At 37.7% G+C, this 17824-nt stretch overlaps 1 protein-coding gene across 3 annotated transcripts in view; it reads right to left on the bottom strand.

Annotated features, from left to right (window-relative positions):
- The window catches only part of LOC140632534 (L-lactate dehydrogenase B chain-like), a 167343-nt gene that overhangs the window by 18529 nt on the left and 130990 nt on the right, over nt 1-17824 (bottom strand). The gene's annotated exons all lie outside the window — the stretch shown is intronic.

Raw genomic sequence — 17824 nt, 5'->3', positions numbered from 1 at the left:
CTAGAAAACAATGCTCCCCAGGTGTAATTTCTGCTGAGACCCACACATCATAATTTGCTCTTGGTTCAGCTGCTGTTTCACCTGACAGAAGAAGGAAGCTAGCAACCTTGTTCTTGCCATTATGATTTGAAATCATACCTAAGCCAATAGAGCCCTTATTCAGAGTGCCAGAGATGAGGCTGCACTCATGTAGCCACCAAACTGCTACTCCCTTCCATCCACCATGCTTTTGGGGCTCTCACCTAGTTTCTGTGTCTAAGATACTATTTTGCTAGCAAGACCACCAATCTTGCTTTGAACTCTTACCTGAATGATTAGAAACTGATTCTATAAACCAGGAGGATTATGCCTACTGCTGCATAACTGGTATTCTTCTCCCGGACATTTTGCCCTCCTATCAGGCTGGTTCTAATGCTTATGCTTATGCTCTTGACATCCTGCTTTCAGATGCAACATAGTAGAGGCCCAGTCTCTGAGGCAATCCAGGGATCCTAGCTCTTGAATCTCCCCAAATCTGGGTTTCTCCCCACCCATCACAAAGTTCTGTGATTGAGTTGCCAGCATGCTTTGTACCCAACATAATTCCCATTACCTAAATATTTACCCAAACCCAAACTGCCTCTTGTGATCCTTCCACATAGAGACTGGGCACAAAAATTTAGTCATTTTCCCTATTGTCCTTTTGATGTTTTGCTAAAGAAAGGGATTTTTGAAATAAAGAGGAAGGTAAAGAAGATAGAAGTAAATATAAGCAGTGCACATTCTCTTTTAACAAGATTGTTGCATTAGTGAAACAAGAGCACAGAACAATGTAAGCCCTCCACTGCCACCACCACCTCCCTGGAAAAAAACTTTGAAAGCCAAAGCGTGTCTTCATGTTACTTGATTATTTTATTGTTTCTCACATGAGGCATGTTTCCAAATATCATCAAAAGGGATAAAAAATAATTATACATATCTAATTAATAAACATTTCTATTGTAGTAATGTTTTATCAGCAGGAGAGTGACCTGCACGCATCTGCTCACAAAGTTTCCATAGCTTACAACTGTTCACAGCACAAAAAGATTATGCCTCTTCATGCCTCCTTAGGCCTCTGATAGGTTCTGACTCATCTTTCTTGCCATTCGTACCCTCCCATACCCACCAGGACCTATGCTTTTAAACACAGAATGATTTGTAATTCTCAAAAGGTACCATACTCTTCTCTGTCTCTTGGCTTTTGCATACTCTGTACTTTCTGAAATGCTCAACCTTGCCATCATTGCCATCCTTCCCAACCCCACCTCATTTAGCTGGGAAATTCACTCAGTCTTCAAGGCTCAGCTTATGAATCATGTCCTCATCTAATGCTTTCCGGACACTTCACACTCTAACCAGAGAGAACTGAACTTTCCCTCGTATCATCTTTGTGCCTGATGCATGCCTTTAAATACATACATGCCTCCATTTTAATCAGTGAGACTATCTCCTAAGGTCAAAGCTCACACTTTACTCTTATTTGTAGCTCTACCAAGAGAAACAGTGGCTGGCACAAAAAAGTGTTCAAATGGCATTTAGTGAAATAATGCATGGATGAATGGATGGATAAATGATGAGCATTAGGAGTTTTCTAGGGTTTCCCAAAGTAGCAGAAACTGTGTTAGGTTCTATATAAATGCCTTTTAAATATGTATGCTCCACAGGAAGATTTAGAAACTGAGGCTCAAGAAAGGTATAGTCACATGTTCAAGTTGACACATTCATAAGTAGTAGAGTTGGAATAATTTGGACCTGGGTCCTGTTTACTGTAGTCCTGTAGTCTGCTTGACTACAAAGCCCATGGCCTTTTCACAGCACCATATTTTTTTTATTCTACTGACTATAGTTATGGCAGAATAATGTATTCACCAGGATATCTTAAAATAGAAATGTCCCAAGAAAAACAATTTAGGGAGCTACCCTATCTCAAAGAAGATGGTTAATACTTAAACACCTTTGCTTTTGCATCTGTTCACACCAAAACCCTACCAAACTATTAGGTGGCCTCCTAAAAACTTACCCATCAGGAAATCATACCTGGAAAGTGACTGGTGTCTAGTTTTATCTCTTACTACAAATTAGTATATATCTTATAGCCGAGCACACACAAGTTACTAGTTTTTAAATCAGGTTTGTTTGTCTCAACACAAACTGGTAGCATATAGGGTCATCGACAATATAAGAACTAAGAGCAGGATGAGGCTGGGGAAAGAAAGAGTTGCCTAGTTTCCAAGGCTGCAGGCCTAAGGACTGTGCTCTGGATCTACAGGATGTCACCTGAGGTCTGTCTGAGAAGTAAACCAGTGGGCACCATTCTCTTCCAGGGGCAAAAGCTTTTAGCTATAACAAGCTGGAGGGCCATGAAACAGTGGTCAGCTGCACTGCAATTTGTTTCTAAGATGACAAGGAACAGAAAGTACAAACAGGGTAAGGTTGGAGACCTCAGTTAGAGGCACTGGGCGATCCCACTGTTGCTGGGAGGCTGAACTTGGTAGCGTAACTTCTTTGCTCAGAAGCCCTCAATCAAGCAGGACCTCTGAGGCTACAGCTGTAATTTCAAACCACAAAAGAAAACAGAACCCTCTCAAACTTTTATTTTGCTGAGGAAGTGGATGATTTAAATAAGTCTGTTTGACACATGCCTATCTGACTTCCCAGTTCCCTTAGGTTTCTTGCAAATCAGCCATAAAGCTATTCCCCACTTGTTCTGACAGGATTTATGCATTCTACATCTGGTATTCGGCAAGCATATTTTTCTTCCTTTTTCATTGAACTTCTGCCCATACACACATACAGGGTCTCATTTTAATAGCGGGATTATTCCCTGTGTATTTAAATACACAGGAAACAGGAAATCATCTAAAAGAACACAGTGATCTCATGGTTATATCACTTTTCCCCACAAGCCCATTTGAAATCAGAGACAAAGACAAGATTCTGGGGCTTATAGCTTAAGAGTTTCTCAACCTGAGAGACTGACTGACCTTAAGTTCCCTCTTCTGGTTCTTAACAGAGTACAAATTAAGAAAATGAAATAGCACATTTATTCCAAGGCACAGGAAAGAAAAGATTTTTTTTTTCAAAATAAATCCATATTCAACTCTCAGAAATGTAAGAAGTAAAAAAAAAAAAAAAAAAAGAAATGTAAGAAGTCACTCTTATATTTGGTTGGCTGACTAAAGCAGGGGTCAGAGGGTCTGGGGAAAGCCCTCTGCTGGGGAAGCAAGGAAGTTCGTAGACATTCAAACAGCTCACACTTATTTGGAATGTAGAAATTTATATTTATTGAGCACCAGCGTGTCTTGACCATATTTTATTTAATCCTCACAAAACCCATATGAGGTAGTTATTATTTTTTTAAAGATTTTATTTATTTATTCATGAGAGAGAGAGAGGCAGACACACAGGCAGAGGGCTCCTCACAGGGAGCCCCTTGGCGGGACTCGATCCTGGAACCTGGGATCAGGCCCTGAGCCAAAGACAGACGTTCAACCACTAAGCCACCCAGGCATCACTGAGGTAGTTATTATTATCTTCATTTTGCAGAAGCTGAACCTGGACTCCTAAAGACTCAATGTATTGCAAAGGACAGCCTTTCTCCCAATTAGAAGTTCTGTCTATGGAATAAGTTTTCCTAGGATGCTTTACACTGCAGCCTTGGGAAAGGGGATGAGAACATGATCTTGTTAGAGCACATGGGGAATGGAACTTCCCATGCTTCATCTCCAGCTCTACCAGATTAGAGACCAAAAGTGCTCAAAGTGATAGCTCTATGAAACGACAGTTCTAGAAGTCCTTTCTCCATCATATAACAAATAAATTAGGTTCTGTATACTTGTTGTAATTCTGTTCTTTAAGCATTGATATCTCTTTATGCTACCTATGTCAACTCTCTGTTAACTTGAATGTTTGATTAATCTGAATATTTTATTCTCCAAACATGTCAGAAAATAAAGCATTTGTGAAAGCAAGAGGCCTTTGTTTCAGCCAATGATCCTATTCCCAACTCTTCAGGAATGCCAAAGTTTCCCTCACCTTCCTTGCATCAGACATTTTGCCAGTTCTTACCCTACTTCATTTTCTATGAATGTTCTCCTGATCCATGCATGTGAAATTATAACCATCAAATCTTTGTCAAGGTCTCCAGTATTGGCCCCATATGGATTTTAACTCTTTAAACATGCTCCAAAGCCTTGGAACTAGATTACTTTGTACCTATTCTTAACACTTTTTAACTAATCTCTAGTCATTTTCCCTACAACATTCTTTGTTTCCCTAACCTTTGCAGAATAGAACAGCATCCTTACTATTTTAAATCTTGATATAGAGTATGCTTAAAGTCACATACACCCAGTGGAGTGCTAAAGCGACCTTATGCCTGCTCTCAAGAGCCTGTTGTATATATTATGCTGCATGTCTCTTCCCAACTTAGTTTTCAATGATATGGAACTTGGCCATTGTGGGAATATTTATATCATGGAAATTAGCAACAGATCAAAGCTGTGTTTTCCTCCTTTAGAAAGCCACTTTACTAGCACAGCGTCCTTGATATTCAAAATGTGGTTCACAGACCAGCAGCATCGACATCACTTGGGAGCTTGCTAGAAATATGGAACCCAGCATCTCCATCCCTTGCCTCCCAAATCAGATTTTTGCATTTTTTTTTTAACAAGAGCGAGTCTTTGGTGATCTGTTTGCACATTAAAATGTGAAATAGGGAACTTCTAAATTCATCTCTTAAAATCTAGAATTGGTTCATTTTACAGACTAGGCTCAATAAATTTACAACATTGATGGAAATCCACAGTGTGAAACTGTTTCAATTCTCAAGGCCACTTGCCATTTGCCAAGGGCTGAGATGTATTTGTCCTATTTACATAGTTATTGCTGTAAAATTCTGAATAATTAGTTTCTAAAAGTTTGAAATGGAAAATGTCCAATAGCTGGGAGATATCTGGATTTTTAATACTAAATTAAGGACATACCAAACTAATAAAAGAAATTAAAGGATTTTTGGATATGCAAACAGGCAAAGATTTAGGAAGGGGCATGGAGAATCTTTTTTTCTTTTTACATGAAGCTTTGATGAACTTATGCATGAATCAAGGAAATTTTGAGACCATGAGCTAAAATTGATAAAGCAGCTGTATCATGCTTTATAACTGGCTTCTCTAGTGCAGTAGTAGGAGAGTAAAAATCCTGGGTAAAATATTAGGAATAAACCCAGAAGCACATACGAAACTTGAAATATCAAATTCTAATATATAGTAACATAAGTTTCTGAAAAGCTGTATCAGTTGAATATTTGTGAAAGAAGTCTAGATTATTGACAAAGCATGAACTTTAAGGTCAAGCTGCTTGATTTAAATTCCAACTCTGCCACTTATGAGGTGTGGGGCCCTGGGAAAGTTTCTCTGTACCTCAGTTCCTTACCTATAAAACAGAAGTGTAAGAACATTACCTACCTCATTGCATCCGGCAGTTGTAACAACCCCACCCATTGGTCACCATGGTTAAGCTTACTGACTCTGGAGCCAGAGTGGCTCATTTGAATCTTGGCTTTAACCCTAAGTGTGTGCTCTTGGGTAAGTTCCCTCATCTCTAAAATGGGGAAAGAGTAAATAAGTCAATTTATATTGACAATGGTTGGAAGAGCTCCTGGCCAAAGTAAGGGCTATGTAAGTATATTACCAGGCAGTTTTATTTAATATATATATTTTTAGAATTTTAATAATATCTGTCATCAAACAAACCAACTTGGCTTAAAGTTTAAAAAGATATATATATCCACATTTCTGCAGCTTCAGAATATCAGCTAAAACAAACAAAACCCCACAAATTTATAAATGTTTTAGGTAAATATATGAGACTATTACACCTTAAGACACTGGTTCTCAATGTTTGCCATTCCAAAATATGTTTCTTGGTATAAGGATTGTTTTAAGCTGATTATTTTCAAGAAACAGCAGACATTGTAGAAGCTCTGAAAATAATAAAAGTTACCCTTTTATAAGAAACATTTACATTTATAAGGGTGTCTCCCTCTCAGTACCAAAAGGATGACTCTAAATCTCTAGAATTTATCAGTGCAGAAAGCAACAACATAAATCTACATAACAATATTACCCTTGCTTCTTGCCACCCATTTCCTCAAACTTTCATAATTGGCGTTCTTTCCTCCTACCCCAAACCCCCAACATCTTGTTTCTCTCTTTAGCTAGAGATGTTTCAGAAAGTTATTCAGTTTTCCTGGGTATCTCCCTTATATTGAGAAACTATACATGTTGGCTTTTCCTGTTAATGTCTTTTTTTTAAGTGGGGGGGGGGGGGAAGGAAAGAGAGACTCTTAAGCAGGCTCCAGGCTTAGCATGGAATCCAGGGGCTCGATTAATATCAGGACCCTGAGATCATGACCTGAGCTGAAATAAAGAGTCCGTTGCTTAACAGACTGAGCCACCCAGGCATCCTTCTCCCAGGTGATTCTAATATACAACCAGGATTGAGAACTATGGGCATGATCAAGCAGATATAAGAAATAAGCATGTAGTACTTTGGGGGGAGCAGATTGACAAAATGGAATGGACTTTGTGTGGCAGTTATCTTTTCTGTTACTAGGGTTGGCCTGCTAGCTCAGGAGGTCTGGAATCTTGATGATCATAGGTATATTCAAAGCCAATCAGCTTGGGTGTGGGGATGTAGGAGAGGAGGTCACTACTTTACACAGCTTGGATTCACCAAAGACTGATTTGACTTTATTTATTTATTTATTTATTTATTTATTTATTTATTTATTTATTTATTTTTAAAGATTTTATTTATTTATTCATGAGAGACAGAGAGAGAGAGAGAGGCAGAGACATAGACAGAGGGAGAAGCAGGCTCCCTACGGGGAGTGTGATGTGGGACTCCATCCCGGGACCTGGGGTTAAGCCCTAAGCTGAAGGCAGATGCTCAACCACTAAACCACCCAGGTGTCCCTGATTTGACTTTAAAATCAATTAATCATTTATAATAGTAGGGAGAGATAGGTAGGGAGCCATGAAATCAGACGCACAAAACAAAATCCCAAAAATGCTGAGATGTAAGGAAACCAGAGATAAGGGAACAAACCAGACCACCCTGCCCTAGGTATGAGTAGGGAAGATTTTTTTTTTAATTTTTTATTTATTATTTATGATAGTCACACACAGAGAGAGAGAGAGAGAGAGGCAGAGACATAGGCAGAGGGAGAAGCAAGCTCCATGCACCGGGAGCCCGATGTGGGATTCGATCCCGGGTCTCCAGGATCGCGCCCTGGGCCAAAGGCAGGCGCTAAACCGCTGCGCCACCCAGGGATCCCGGGAAGATTTTTTTTAATGACAGCCACCTGTGACCGACAAAGACTAACCAGATCCAAGAGGAAGCCGTTAAAGATGGTATCACCAGTCCTTACTCAAACCAGGACATCACAAAAATGATAAGGCCACAGGCTCCGTGGTCAGTTTTAAATAAAAGACTGTCAGTGGGGCCCACACTAGCAACCCTGTCCGGACCCCTCTCACCTAAGAGCTTTCTCTGTATCCTCACTTAATAAAACTTCTATTGCTTTACTCACTCTCCTTTATGAGATTCATTCTTCTACTCCATGAGATAAGAGCCAAGCTCTCCCACCTCAATACTATCTCTTCCTAGAAGGAATACCTACTTGGGAAATGAAGCTAACATCACAAAACTGTTTAATAAGCCTATGAAATCAGAAAAGGGTCCAAAAGCCTGGAGGAGGGGCATGACTCCGAAGTAGTAATAAAATTGATTCTAGATTCTAGACCAATGGTTCTCAAATTTTGCTGCATATTAGCATCACCTGGCTTGTGCCATACTACAGACCAACTCAGTCAGAATCACTGGGGGTTAGACCCAGGCATCAGTACATTTTTAAAACTTTCCAAATGATTCCAAAGGGCATCCTAATTTGAATTATCAACTAGATTATTCTTCTTCCCACAATGCTCTCAATTTACTCTTTTCAATGCTTCTGTTTATCTGATAACTTTTAAATTTACATTAAAAGTAGTTAATTGACATAGGAAATGTGCTAATATGCACTAATCCACCCCCACCCAAATATCTACAAGTTTCTTTTTTTATACAGATTCTAGATGAGAATGTAATTTTTTTAAAGATTTTATTTTATTTATTTATTCATGAGAGACACACGGAGAAAGGCAGAGACACAAGCAGAGGGAGAAGCAGGCTCCATGCAGGGAGCCTGATGTGGGACTCGATCCCAGGACCAGGATCACGCCCTGAGCTGAAGGCAAACGTTCAACCGCTGAGCCACCCAGGTATCCTGAGAATGTGCTTAATTACTGAAGTTATATAATCCATATGGAAGAATTCCAATTATCAGAGTTGTGGGAAGTATTAGTTCGCATCTGATTTTTAAAAGACAGGAGTTACTTGAAGTTAATTTGCATTTATAGCAGGTATCTTATAAAACTAGAGAAAAAGTGAAGTCACAAGGTTTTGTGATTCCTTTTATGACTCCATATTGCAACTACAAATGATCAGAGAATTGGCATGAACAATTAGCAATGCATCATGTCACCTGATTAAAATGAAAATGCTCTTTTCTTTGAAGAATTGGTAGAAAGAAGAGAGCTTCTGCATCTCTGTTATGTTCATTGCTAAGTGCAATGAATTGAAAATAATAGGTACTCAGTAATGCTTTTAGAATGAAATTGCCTCAAAACCTTTTCTTCTAAGACTAAAGCAATACCAACAAAGCAGATCTATCATTGTTATGACTTGGGTTTTGCTCCTTGAGTACATTATGAATGTTAAATGTGCACATTATTTGAGTAATGTCAAGAATGAGCATTTGGAATTCAGTTTTAGAGTGCTTCATATGGTCTACACAGAAGAGCATTTCCTCTGCTCTACTTCAATGTTATTGATTAAACTCTCAGAAAGTATCAGAAATATAGACCTCTCAGGCTGCCTGGGTGGCTCAGTTGGTTAAGCATCTGCCTTCTGCTCAGGTTGTGATCCCAGAGTACTGGGATCAAAGTTCCATTTTCATAATGGTCTGCCCATTGTCCATTTGAATATTCAACCTCCCATTAAGAATTAGGAAATTCAGACAAAAAGTTTCTTAAACTTGATTGGGAATTTTAGGCAAAATGATTACCTTTAGTTATTTATAATTTTTGTGAAAATACATATAAAGATGGAAATTTTGAAGAGAATGAGCAGTTCTCATTTTTCATCCTTCATATCCCATCATTACTTTCTCATGAATTTGTCTGACATTACAAAACAACTAAATAAATGACCTTTGTGAGCATTGATCTTCAACTGCAAGTAAATAAAGTGATAGATTTTAGATATATTATATTTACTATATTATATTCCATTATATCTCATATCTCATAAAAATATAGTTTTTAAATGTTTATAACATATTTTATTCAACTTAAGATACATAAAGTATTATCATTTTAATCACATTCAATATAAAAATTGAGATATTTTACATTCCTTTTTTGGTACTGATTCTTTGAAATGTAGCACATATCAATTCAGCTTACCCATTTTTCTTTTTTTTTAAAGAATTATTTATTTATTTTAAGATTTTTAAAAATTTATTTATTTATTTGAGAGAGAGTGCATGTGCAAGTAAGGGGTGGGGCAGAGGCAGAGAGAGAGAGAGAAAATTTCAAGCAGCTTCTACAGCCAGCATGGAACCCAATGACCTGAGCCAAAATCAAGAGTCCCATGCTCAACTGACCCAGGTGCCCCCCTATTTCTTTATTTCGGAGAGAGAGAAAAAGAGACAGAGAGTGGAGGGAGAGGCAGAGGGAGAGGACAGAGAATCTTTAAGCAGACTCCCTGCCGAGCACGGAACCCAATGTGGGTCTCAGGACCCTGAGATCATGATCTGACTCAAAATCAAGAGTTGGATGCTTAACCGACTAAGCCACCTAGGCACCCCAAAACTAGCCTTTTTCTAGGGTTCAGTAGTTTCATATAGCTAGTGACTACCATAATGGCTTTAGTCTATTTAGTGCCTATTCTTTGGGTCTCTCAGCTTATTCTTTTCCTCCTCCAGGGAGACACTGCTTCCTATTTTGCCATGGTACTGATGTGGGATCCCTTCTCTCTCTCTCTCTCTCTCTCTCTCTCTCTCTCTCTCTCCATCATTAGGGCAGATTTTTGTATATAGAACTAAGGGTATACATCTTATATCTCTACTATTATACCTATCGGTAGGTACCAGATACATATTTGTGGAACAAGTAAGTGGTCCAAGATCACAGAGCTAGTTGCAAAGCTGAATAATAATGTCATGTGTGGGCTCCCACCACAGAGCTCTTTCCAAGATTGCCACCCATTAAGATCATTGGTCATGGAATATTTACTATGAACTGACTACTTAAAAAGATCAGTTTCCTTTCAAACATTTCTCATTAACATCAAAATCTAATCCTAACTATGAGTCAGTCAGTACATAGAGAAGGTCTGTTTTTGCTGATTTTTGCAGGCAAGTCCATGTAAATTTAGTCCAGTATAAATGGATTACAGAGAAAAGTTGCATGACTTGCAGAAGATGCAGGATTTTATGTACTGAATGCCACTGACAACTTAGGATCTGGCGGGCTTAGGTCAGTTAATTGTAGAAAAAAATCAGGAAGACAAGATTTTAAGATAAAAATCCTTCTTAAAAATGAATTAAGGTCCTCATAGCACAAAGAGGATTCTTTGTGCTGTGAAATCCAACATGAAGTGAAGGATGTTGATTATGCTGTCATACTATTTTAAAAGAATTATGCTTACTACTTTGTTCAAATTATTAGTGTGTAGCTGCAGTTAGAACCCATATTTTAAATATAAGAAACTTTGCAAATTTAAATTTCATTTCATATGTGTATATTTTTTGAAAGAGCACACGCATGTGCACATGTATGCTTGGGACATGAAGCGGAAGAAGGAGAGAGAGAATCCGAAGCAGGCTCCACGCTCAGCACAGAGCCTAAGGCAGGGCTTGATCTCACAACCTTGAGATCATGACCTGAGCCAAAATCAAGAGTCAGCCACTTAACCAACTGAGCCACCCAGGTGCCCCTCAATTTTATTTTTTAAAGTATAGCTGCAATCAAACACATTTTTTAATCTACAGTTTACTATGAAATTTCGTCCCATGTTTTTAAAAATTAAGTTCATTTAAAATGCCCTTTATTCTGGTATAAATTATTCTCAGCTAATAAGACTGCCCTGGTTTGCAGGTGGCTTTTTCTAGGCCCAGAAGATGGGACTGGAGGATGGGGCTAAAGTCAGAGTCACATCCTGGCTGGTTACCAAGCACTTTCTCTGCTCCTTCTCTCCATAGGCTGTGAATGACACCAAGAGGAAGGAGGTAAGGATGTAGCTGTTCTATGTGCACCAGACCTAGAAGCCAGCGGAGCTGAAGAATGAGCTGAAGCTCAGGCTGAAGCAGATGAAACGGTTACCAGGTGAGAGTCAGGACTGTATGTATAGGGTGCCTTGAATGTGACACCTTCCTCTAGAGACCCAACTTAGGAAAGTGGCTTAGGGCAGAAATCAAATAAGCCCTGGGATATTCTCTGCTATTTTAGTAATAATGGAGAAACTGGACACAACCAAACTGCCCAAGACTTTTTAAGACTATTTTTCAGAGCAGTTTTAGGTTCACAGTAAAGCTAAGATGAAGGTACAGAGATTTCCCATATGCCTCCTGCTCCTGTAGCTGCTCCCCATTATCACCATCACCCACCCAGGGTGATACATTTGTTACAGTTGATAAATCTATATTGACACCTTCTTATTACCCAAAGATCATAGTTTAGATTAGGGTTCACTCTTAGTATTGTACATTCTATTGGTTTGGACAACGGTATAATGATATGTCCCTATTTTATGGTATCATACAGTATACAGTATTTTTCACTACCCTAAAAATTTTCTGTGCTCTGCCTATTCATCCCTACCCACACCCATCCTCACTCCTGGCAGCTACTGATCTTTTTACTGTCGCCACAGTTTTGCCTATTCCAGAGGCAAACCATATAGAATGTAACCTTTCCAGCTTGGCTGCTTTTTCACTTAGTCATAGGCATTTAGGTTTACACCATGCCTTGTCATGGCTTGATAGTTCATTTCTTTTTAGTAGAGTAATATTTCATTGCCTGAATATACCAGTTCATTTACCCATTAACCTTCTGAAAGGCCATTGTGATTGCTTCCAAGTTTTGTCAATTATGAAGAAAGCTGCTATACACATCTGTCTGCAGGTTTTGTCTTTGATGTAAGCTGTCAACTCCTTTGGGTAAACACCAAGGAGGGTGATTGTTGAAACTTATGGTAGGGGTATGTTTAGTTTTGTAAGAAACTGCCACACTGTCTTCCAAAGTGGCTGTGTGGTAAACATATAGTCAATAAAATGTAATGTATCAGGCTCATCGAAAGCAATTAAACCTAGAATCTCAGGGCAGAAAGGGAGGGTAGAAAGTGAAAACCCAGAAATCTGTACTTTTATAAGCTCTTTAAGGTAAGTCTAATTTATCAAAAGTTGAGAAATTTTAATAAAATGCAGTATCCTGCTTCTTTTATCTAAGAGTTTGAATAGAGCATTGGTGGCACCAACATCCTTAATTTTTCCATTATAGTCACATATTTGGATTTATAGAGATCAGAAAGTTACTTCTTCCCTTAATACAATGTTAGAAAGGCCTATATTTTCCATTTGGAGTAGAATTATAAATAACAGCAACAGAAAGCTAAAAGGAAGCTTAAAATAGCAGAGTTCATCTCACTTCCACCATCCCATCTTAAGGAGTACAGGTGAAAAAAATTTAAGGAACTTTAGAGAAGTTTTCAAAATCTTTTCCAGTAATATATTCTGTAGCTAAGATAATTTAATTTAAAACAGTTTACTTATGTTAACCTCATTTCTTTTTTTTTGTATCCAAAATTCTCTGAGTTTAAAATATTGCTTTAAACAAACATAAAATCCAATATCTAGGCCTTTATTGAAAACAGGGAAAGAGAGCATTGACCATATCCTTCCCTTAAACAAATCTGCTCTAAATATTAAAATACAAACATTTCAGAAGTCATAGTTTCCAAAGTTCATTTCTTTGCCAATGTTAAAGCATACAACTCTCTAAGGAAAAAAATTGCAAACATGGACTCCAGGTGGCACACAGCATAATTGTAACCTGCCCCCAGAGAGCCAACAAGAGGTTCTATCAGGGCTTTCAAGAAGACAAGTTGGATTAGAGTGTGGGGTGAAGAAAGCATGAAGTACACAGGTATGATGGGCCAGATAATGATGTATTTTGAAGTCATTAGGTTTTAATTCACATTTAATCCAAGTTAGATAGGTCCACTTTCAGATGGTAGCTGGCACCCATCCTTTTAAAACCAAGATTCATGGTGATAATGAAGTTTCCAGAGAGTCTTAGAAGGAAATTTATAATCAAACAATGACACAAAAGGAAGGGGCTGAGTTTAGATGGCAATAAGTGGTAATGAGTTAACCAACACTGCAGTTTTTCCCTCTAATTACAATAAAGTATAAATTCTCCAAGAGAATCCTAATCGAATATGTTGTCTACAGTAGTGACATGGATAGGAGACCAGTAAGAATTCCAAAGTAGTTGAAGACTACCTACTTTGTGACATGGGTAAGTTAATGAATCCTTCTGTATCTCAGTTTTCCCACCTGCAAGTGGAAGATAATAATTATAGCCACATCATAGAGTTATTTAGCTACTAAATGAGATATTTGTGAAGTATAAGAATATAGTATGACATAAGGCAATTATACAATAAATGTTAGCTATTATTTTTATTGATGTGATATCATCCAATAGGTTATAAAGATCAGGCTGGAATTAAAATATTGTACCATGTATTTTACCAACAAAGTATGAGGGAGGGGGAGTTGGGAAATGCCCAAAGTATTTGAATTTAGAGGTGAAGTTCATTTACATACACTTATGACTGGAAAGGACTTAACCTTACCTGAATTTTATTTTCTTTATAGACTCTGTTACTATAAAAAGATATCCCTTAAATTTCTACCAAATTACACATCCAGGACTCTTTAGAACAGTGTGTTATTTCTAATTTGAAGGTGCCCTTGGGTGTTCCCATGTTCACAGGCAAAGCCAAAGACCTCAAAAGTGTTCAAGGCTTGATTGGCTGCTTCCCGTTGGAATGTAATTTGCATCCCATACCTTCCTGAGCTCCTATGAACTGGAACTCAGAAACATTTCCCTGTGAAAGTAACTCAGAATCAACTGCTTGTTAGTTCATTTACTCAGGACCAAATTCTAAACAGATATCCACAAAAGTTGCCAATTTCCCCCCACTGGTTTAAGGAAGCTTCTTTTGTTGGCACAAACACATTCCTTTCAGATTTTATCTATCATATTAATTTTATACTGCTTGAAATAAAATTTTCTGTTCCCCTTCAGTAACCTAGGACCTTATATGAAATTTCTCTAGCCTTATAAATTCATGAGTCAAGAATAAAATGAGTAAGCAGAAAACAGAAAATGAAATTCAAAAAAATCTTGTTTGTTTTCCTGACTGGCTTGGATCCTTTTTTATTTTAATCTAAATTACACATTTTAATATAAAATACTGTAAAATTATTATTAATTCTAGCATATGTTTTCTTTCAATCATTCTTCCACTAGGAAGTATTTATTTGGATGTCCAGATATGTATACATCACTATGGAGAAATCCAAGAAGCTTAAGAAAAGGCCCTAAATCTCAAAAATTTTATAATCTCACTAGAATACAAATAATAGCCTGAAAACAATTTTAACTGAATATGATTAAGTATCAAATGGATGCCAAAGGAGTTCCAATAAGGAACTAATTTGGGGTTAATTTGGTCCTTGGAGAGCAAAAAACATGGAAGAGCTTACCTCTAGCAAGCCCTCAAATCCTGGAAGGTTAGAAGAAATTTGCAACAGGCAGAGATAACTGGAGAGATTGTTCAAAGTGGAGAGAACAATAGAAACCAAAGAGTAAATATTTGGATACTAAAAAGTAGTAGATAGTTTTCCAGTCAATTAAACACAACATTTCCAAACATATAGAAATAAAGACAACATGTGTTTTCAAATTTTAAGATATAGTGGAACTCAAAAGCAAAAGAAGGAAATCCCCACATGCTAGAAATATAGAGAGAATGCAGGAGAGATTACAGTCTCAAAGCCTGTTGTCTCATGGCCATTCAAAGCTGGGACCTAGGATAGGAGGGCAACATGTGTGGGTCTCTGTGTACACAGCAGGAATCAGAACTAGGTTCTCTGTACAAAATCAGCAGAAACTCCCCACTGCACAAACCACAAAGGATTCAGAACATCTCTGCCTGTGTATCCAAGGTAGCCACTGGAAATGAGCCAAGATCCCCACCCCGTGAGTAAAAAAGTCTTCCAGTAATATTAGAACCATAAGACTAAGCTGTCCACGGGAATAGGAACTGACTTCTCATTACCAATGCACTCTGAAAATACCAGGCTAAAAAACAAACACAAAAAATAATTCAAAATGAGTATTTCTTGAAGGTACTGATAGACACACCAGAGGAAATCTCCCCGGAGTGGTTATCTGGGTCTCTAGAAAAAATAATTTTCTCTGAAAAAAAATTCACAAACAAAAATCCTAAAATAGAACACTCAACATGAAAAAGACATTCACAGGACATGAGGAACTAGCAATAATAGAACAATATGAAAGGGAGTTTATAATAAAGGATGTTTAAAATACAAAGGAATAATTTGCACCTGTAAAATAAAAACAGGAAGTTACAGAACAAGTTCTAAAAAGACAAATAAAATTATAGTCATTATTTTTTTTTATTTCAGCAGATTATACAGAAAACAAGTCATACTTAAATTCAAAGATAGAACAGAATATATCTGTAGCATGGTGGAGAAAGACAAAGCAATGGAAAATATAAAAAAGAAGTTAGGAATTACAGAAACTCTAATATCTGCCTCACAGAAAGTCCAAAGATGTGAGCCAAGAGTGAGACAGACAACATTCTAAGATGTAAAAATGGAGAATATTCCAGAAATAAGAAGATATAACGTTTCAGATTGAAAATATCCAACAAGAATCAAGTAGAATAAATAGAAATATAAGGGGAAAAAGATCTAAGTGAGGCCAAAAAGAATTGTGTCAAGGATTAGTGAGAAATGTGGTTGAAAAAGTCATTTAGTGTCAGACTACTAAAGATCTGGGTATCAGACTAAGGAGTTTCAACTTCGTCTTGCAGAAAATGGGTGCTATTACATGTGTGGCTGGGCTGCTAAAGCTATGCTTTAAGGTATTTGAAACAGGAAGACTGCAGTGATATTTTCCATTAAAGAAGAGCTTTCTATCCAAATTTTTGTTTTATAACATTTTTATGATCTATTTTATCATATATAAAGAGCTAAAAAGTCTTCCCGAACATTTTAAAATGTTATTTTAAAATTTATATTTACAAGAACTATTAAATTCTAAAGATATAAAAAAACAACAAGAAAAAAGAATTTTAAAAAATACAAATGAAACCTTAAGATGTCCTCTGGTCTGGATTCATTGACCAAGTATTTTCAAATGAATCAAATAAATAGAAGTCTACTGCTTTTCACAATCTCCACAAAGGGGTATTCATGAACTTGTTAATAATAAAGCCAAGAACCAAGTATAGGGCCAAGGTCTGAGGGAACTGAATTGATGAGCCAGTCCCTTTCCCCAAGGTGCTTGTGAGGAGACAACCAACACATCCATTAATACTATAATGTGGGGTAGGCACTATCAGAGAAGTATTTTGCTGCAGGGTGTCAAAGGAAGACTCCTCCCAGACTAGCAGGTGTCAGGGAGACTTCTAAAGGGAAGTTGCGCTGAAGTTGCAACTAAAAAGTTGAGTTAGCTAAGCAGAAGGCATTCTCGACCTCCAGGACACTGCAAGTACAAATCGTTTGTTATGGCTGACGCGCATGAAACAGACGGACACATCCTGCCAAAAGAGCTGGGGAAAGGCAAGAACGAGCCAATCATGAAGGCTTTCTAAGTGCCATTCTATGAAGTTTAACATTACACTAAAGGGGATAGGAAGTCAATAAATGCCTGTTGAAGCAAACGCCAGGATTGGATTTATGCCTGAGAATGGTCACTTTGGGAGCAGTGTAGGGGGTGGGTTATAAAGGGAGGATGAGACAGGGGGAATCGATGGGAGGAACAATAAAATAATCCAACCAAGAAATGATAAAAGCCTCTTAGGACTAAGGCTTCTTAATATTGTAGATGAGGAGACAAATGTTTTTGTTTCCGTTTGTTTGTAGTGCGAAGTTTTGATTCGCAAGTGAAGTCTTATGATATGAAACAAATAATGGCAGAGCTGGGTGAGCTGGTTGAGCACAGGCCCTCTGTGCTCCTGCCTCGCATCCTGCAGCCCTTCCACTTGCACCTGAAGCCCCTCTGAGAAAGAGTTTGAAAGCCAGTGCACCAGAGAAAGAGATTTAAGAGGTAAAATCAGTGTTTCCACCTGTTTCATTTGATAAACTCCTCCAGTGTCTAATAATCTATGTCAAGTTGCTCTTTACTATCTAAGGTAAATCTCTGCAGGAGTTCAGAAGAACACTTGCTTTATTTCCTTAGGTGTCAAATAAATATTTCACTCAATAAATCTCTCAGTGTGTTTCTAGCCTCTGCAACCATACATCAAAACCCAGTTAATTATAGTCTTGTGTAAGCAGACATTCTGACCCTCTATTTCCTGAATCATTTTGGGG

Source organism: Canis lupus, chromosome 1, assembly GCF_048164855.1.
Source record: "Canis lupus baileyi chromosome 1, mCanLup2.hap1, whole genome shotgun sequence".
In the NCBI taxonomy this organism is placed as follows: Eukaryota; Metazoa; Chordata; class Mammalia; order Carnivora; family Canidae; genus Canis; species Canis lupus.
Note: the sequence above shows the minus strand (reverse complement) of the source record. Positions and strands in the feature narration are given on the sequence as shown.